Genomic DNA, 5986 nt, shown 5'->3' with positions numbered 1-5986 from the left:
AGAGTTTGGTCTGGTAAGAATGTTTCTTATGATCATCTTAGAGTCTTTGAGTGTAAATCTTCTGTTCATGTTCCTAAGGATGAAAGGTCAAAGTTGGATGTCAAAACTAGACAGTGTATCTTCATTGGTTATGGTCAAGATGAATTTGGCTATCGTTTCTATGATCCAGTTGAGAAGAAACTTGTTAGAAGCCGCGATGTTGTGTTCTTTGAAGACCAAACAATTGAAGATTTTGACAAAGCTGGGAAGGTTGATTCTCAGAGTAGTGAAAGCCTAGTTGATGTTGATCCAGTTCCTTTGACTACTGCTCCTAAATAAAATCTTCATGATGATGAAAATCAAGTTGATAATGAAGATGATGACCATGTTCAGAATGACCAGCAAGAAGTTGTTGATGCTCCAGTGCAAGTTGATATGGTTGATCAGCAACCAGTTGTTGATGCTCCTGAGAGTTCTCTCAGGCGATCTACAAGAGAGAGAATACCTTCATCTCGTTAATCTCCCAGTGAGTATGTACTCTTGACTGATGGGGGAGAACCTGAGAGTCTTGATGAGGCCATGGAAAGTGAAGAAAAAGAAAAGTGGTTTGATGCTATGGAAGATGAAATTAAATCTTTGCAAGATAATCATACCTTTGATTTGGTTAAGCTGCCAAAAGACAGAAAAGCTTTGAAAAATAGGTGGGTATTTCGGGTGAAGCATGAAGATGGTAATCCAATTCCACAGTATAAAGCTAGATTGGTTGTGAAGGGATTTAACAAGAAAAGGGAGTTGATTTTGATGAGATATTTTCTCCGGTTGTAAAGATGTCATCCATTCGTGTGGTTCTAGGCTTAGCAGAGGTTGAGTAAATGAATGTTAAAATTATTTTTTTCCATGGTGACTTAGATAAAGAAATTTATATGGAGCAACCCGAAGGTTTTGAAGTCAAGGGAAAAGAGAATTATGTTTACAAATTGAAGAAGAGCTTGTATGGTTTGAAACAAGCTCCTAGATAGTGGTACAGGAAGTTTGGTTCCTTTATGAGTCAGCAGGGCTTCAAGAAGACTACTTCAGACCATTGTGTTTGTGCAAAAATTCTCTGATGGTGACTTTATTATTGTGTTGCTTTATGTTGATGACATACTTGTTGTTGGTCATAATGCTTGCAGGATTCAAAAGTTGAAGCAAGAGTTGAGTAAGTCTTTTTCTATGAAAGACGTAGGACCAGCAAAACAGATTCTTGGCATGCAGATTTTCCGTGACAGAAAGGCCAAGAAGTTGTGGTTATCATAAGAGAAGTATATTCAGAAAGTACTTCGAAGGTTTAACATGGACAAGGCTAAGGTTGTCAGTACACCTTTAGCTATGCACTTCAAGTTGAGCACGAAGCAGTGTCCTTCCAGTTATGATGAGAAGGAAGATATGAAGAAAGTTCCTTATGCTTCAACTGTTGGTAGTTTGATGTATGCAATAGTTTGCACAAGACCGGATATTGCTCATGCTGTTGGTGTTGTTAGTAATTTTCTTTCTAATCCGGGAAGAGAACATTGGAATGTTGTGAAGTGGATTATGAGATATCTTTGTGGCACTTCTAGTTTGAGTTTGTGTTTTGGTATAGGGAAGCCTAGTCTTTGTGGTTATACTGATTCAGATATGGCCGGTGATGTTGATACTCGCAAGTCTACTTCAGGGTATTTGGTTACTTTTGCAGGGGAAGCTGTGTCTTGGCAATCTAGGTTGCAAAAATGTGTTGCTCTATCTACTGCAGAATCTGAGCTTATTGTTGCCATTGAAACTTGTAAAGAATTGCTTTGGATGAAGAGATTCTTGGGGGAACTTGGTTGTGGTCAAAAGAGGTATGTACTTAATTGTGACAGTCAAAGTGCCATACATCTTGACAAGAATTCTACATTTCATGGTCGGTCTAAATATATTGATGTGAGATACCATTGGATTCGGGATGTGTTGGATTCTAAGTTGCTTGAACTTGAGAAGATTCATACGGATGATAATGGTTCCGACATGATGACTAAAGCTTTTCCAAGAGGGAAGTTTGAAGATTGTTGCATGATCGCCGGGATGGGGGTCTCCTCCACATAGTCGGGAGGGGGAGAATTGTTGGATCATGGTCCTTTGTCCCTTACTATGTGGATAAAATGAAGCCCAATTTGGACCAACCCACTTTTGCTCATAGGCCCATTACTATGGGGCATATATATTGATCTTTTTAGGTCTTATTCACTATCACAAAAAGAGAGTTTTCAGAAGCCAAAGAGAGAAAAACAAAGCTGATTTTCGCACCTAAATTTCAACCACGGCTGTCAACTTCAAATTGCGATTTCTGCTTCGTTTCTTGTTCGATTGAGCTGATTTTTGAACTGCTTGTTCCTCTCATCTCAATCTTTGATTAGGAACTGACGGAGCTTGATTTGGTGGCCCGTAGCTCCTGTTCTTCATTCCCGAACAGTAGCTGTGTTTTTTGTGTTTTCACTCCTTTATTTCTCTGGTGTTTAGTGCGGTGGATTATGTATTGTTTCTTATTGTTTGATACTTGTTTGGTGACCATTTTGGAGGACAATATTGTAACTCTTTGGTGATTATAGTGGAGGTTTTGGTCCCGTGATTTTTTACTCTTCACACTGAAGTTTTCCACGTAAATCTTGTATCTCGTGTGATTGCCTTTATTCTTGTCTTGTTTCATTTGGTTGAGTTGTTTGCTGTATATTACACTATTTTACTTGGGTTTATTTGTCTCCTCTTGGTTCAAATTGAAAGGGTAAGTTTAGTCTTGGATATTTTCCGCTGCTATCCTGTCGGGCTCTTTGATTGTGTGCCCGTCTTTCCTAACAACATTTGCGTTCCGCAAAGGATGTGAAAGATTTAATTCTGGAGAAGTGTCTTCTGGTCCTTCCCAACACGATGTCAAGAACAAAAGTGGTGAGGTTCCTAAGTATATCGGATGCCGGAAGAAAGTATGCATCAGACGGTGCACATGCTAATAAGTAATTGCTCAAATCTTCTCTAAAATCCTCAAATTCCAAGAAAATGGTGCGCGCGGTCAGTTACTTGGGTTGATGAAATAATAGATGATGGCGGCACTGGCAAGACAACACAAAGCTTATTCACAATATTAGAATATGAGAGTCAAGCTTATATGAGCTAAAGGTGTACCAACTCTTCACCATAAAGTTGTACAAAAAACATTACACTTGGAGTTTTTCCATTCTTATTATGAAATTATTTTGGAATAGATAAATGTTGACAATCAAATGTCGATATTGACAATTTTAGTTATTTGAAAGGGGGTTTATGTAAATGGTACGAATTGGGTTCGCGTATATATATATATATATATGTTTAGTCACACGTGTCTTGCACGTGTAACTTTTAATTATTTAAAATTAAATTGCAATAACTATTTATTCAGTTAGTTTTAAATTTTTAAATATTAAGAAAATAAGAAACTAACTTATACATTAAATATAATAATATTAGCAACTACTTGTAACAAATTAACAGTAAGGTAAAGAATTAACATTAAGATTTCTATGCAAGTGAATTTTTAATAAAAAAAGATAAAGAACAAATTCTAGACTAAAAAAAGAGAAAACTATTTCAAGAGGAAAAAAAATTAATAAAATGTTTATTTACCTTAAGTCTCCATCATATTCATGACACAAAAACGTTGGTCATATTTGATATTGAGTCTCTGAATTATTGATAAATTCATAAATAGCAAATTAATGAATTGTGATGGAATGGTTGGAGCCTCTTCGTCCTTATAAAATATCTTAAATTCTTTAACTTCAATGCATCAAAAGAGTTTTTGCTTGGTACATAGTATTAACTAAGTTGCCTTCAAATTTATGTTCGATTTGTCTATATTATCACCATCATCCGTCTTCAACTCTCTCATCAATTAGTAAGATTATGTAAAATAAAAAAAGTAAAAAACTAATAATTGATGTTAAAATAAATGATATATTTATTTAGATAATATAACTTCACATTTTGATTCATTTATTTTCATCGTAAATCACAAATAAGTTGAAATCAATTAATATTTCTTTTAAATTATGATCAAAAAATACTTTTCACTTTCATATATATAAAATAAAAACTAAGACATGTATTTACCTGGACGGATGTGAAAAAAGTCTTAAATACAAAGACTTGTATGATATATTTAAAATAAGAAAAGATTAAATAACCAAAATTATTGTTGATTATAATGTTGTAAATATTATAAAGAAAATAACATAGCGCGATTGAGCTTTTATTAATATTTTAGCGAGAGTGAAATCCTAATTAACTCTTACACATAACTTAATATACCAAGTAAATAACATAATACTAAACTAAATAATACATTGATAGAGCGTGGTAGCTATAGCAACATAAAAGGGACTTGCTTATCTGAACTCGTAAAAAAAATAAAATTTAGACACTTTATAGGTTAGTCTATTGAACAATCGATGCCAGTTGAAAATGGATTCATTAAATAGGAAAAAAACTTACACGCACCAGGTGTATACACCCAACTAAATTTAGTTAACCATAGATATTAACTAAGGTACATTTTAAAAACAAAGTAAATTTAAACATAATACTTTTAAACAAGAAATTAAAAATAAAAACTGAAAGAAAATTCAATAATCCAATAACTCTAAGTAATAACCTAATAGAATAAAGATCCAATAACCCTAAGTAATCCAAAAACTGAACCGAAAGTTAATAACCTAATAGAATAATGATCCCGAGTAATTGTCGTCATCTATTGCATCGGTTAAACAGCCTCTACGAGGTAGGAGTAAAGTCTGCATACACTTTGATACAAGATCGACAAGGAAGACACGAAAACATACACCAAAATAGTCAACGATTTGAAGAATCGAGGACCCCCTTTGATGACCTCTCTCGGATTCACAACAAGAACAAGAAAGGGAATGATATCAAGAGTAAAACACACTAAAAACAACAACAACACTTGATGAACAAGATGCAATAACAACAACACACGGTTACAAGACAAAAACACAAATGGATTACACTAGATATAGACAAATGATTACAAGAAAGTAAAGATATATAGATAGATAGACAAATGAAAATGTAATATTAACAATCCAAAAACGTATTCCACTTTTGGACCTTTAATATCACACACAACCTAAACCTATCTCTTACGTGACCTCAAAGGAACCGGAATACCCAAGCAATCTCCGTTTCTAAGCAAATCATCAACACAAGGATTCCACCTTGAAAGAAGCTCTCAAAAGAGGCTACAAATATGTCATCTAAAATCTCCCCTTAAAATGAAGGCAAACTAGCTATTTATATGCCTTGGGTCTTTATTACACAATGGATCCAAAAGTGACCCTAAAAGCTATTGGGCCCAAAAGTGACCCAAAGCCCAAAATAATGTCATGGGCATCCACGCTCTCTCGAAGCCCACGCTATATTCCAAACACGTTGTGGCTTAATGCTTCCGTGGATGACATCATCAAATGTAGCTTCTCCCGCGCTCCAAGCTATAATCCACACACGTATTTGTTCCCCTAAAACAATCAAATCTTGGATCCATAGATATGATCCTTAAAGCATCGATCCTAAAGGAGTGGAGCCCATTGATCTTGTATCACACTCCACGAGGTTGGATGTGTTGTTGTTGTTGTATAGAGAATCTGCATTAGAAGTATTTGCTTTGCTGTGTTTTGGGCCCGTGTTTTTCCTTCGAAGTGCTATGACTTGAAAAAAGTTGTTGCATTTGTTCAGCTGCTACACTTGATTAAAAAAATAAGGTATGAAGGAAGAACTCCGAAATGCTTTAAGTAGAATTAGAGGTGACCCTGATTCCTTAACTTTCCTTGTTTCATGACAATTTATCATGTTTAGCCATTCATACAGTAATCTTTTTGGTCTAATTTCTTCAACCAAAGGGATGACAATTTAGTATAGGATAAGTCATTTTTTCAACAATATCATACTTCGTACTTTCTTGCTC

This window comes from Capsicum annuum, chromosome 8 (assembly GCF_002878395.1).
Source record: "Capsicum annuum cultivar UCD-10X-F1 chromosome 8, UCD10Xv1.1, whole genome shotgun sequence".
NCBI lineage: Eukaryota > Viridiplantae > Streptophyta > Magnoliopsida > Solanales > Solanaceae > Capsicum > Capsicum annuum.
This window is presented reverse-complemented; position numbering follows the sequence as displayed.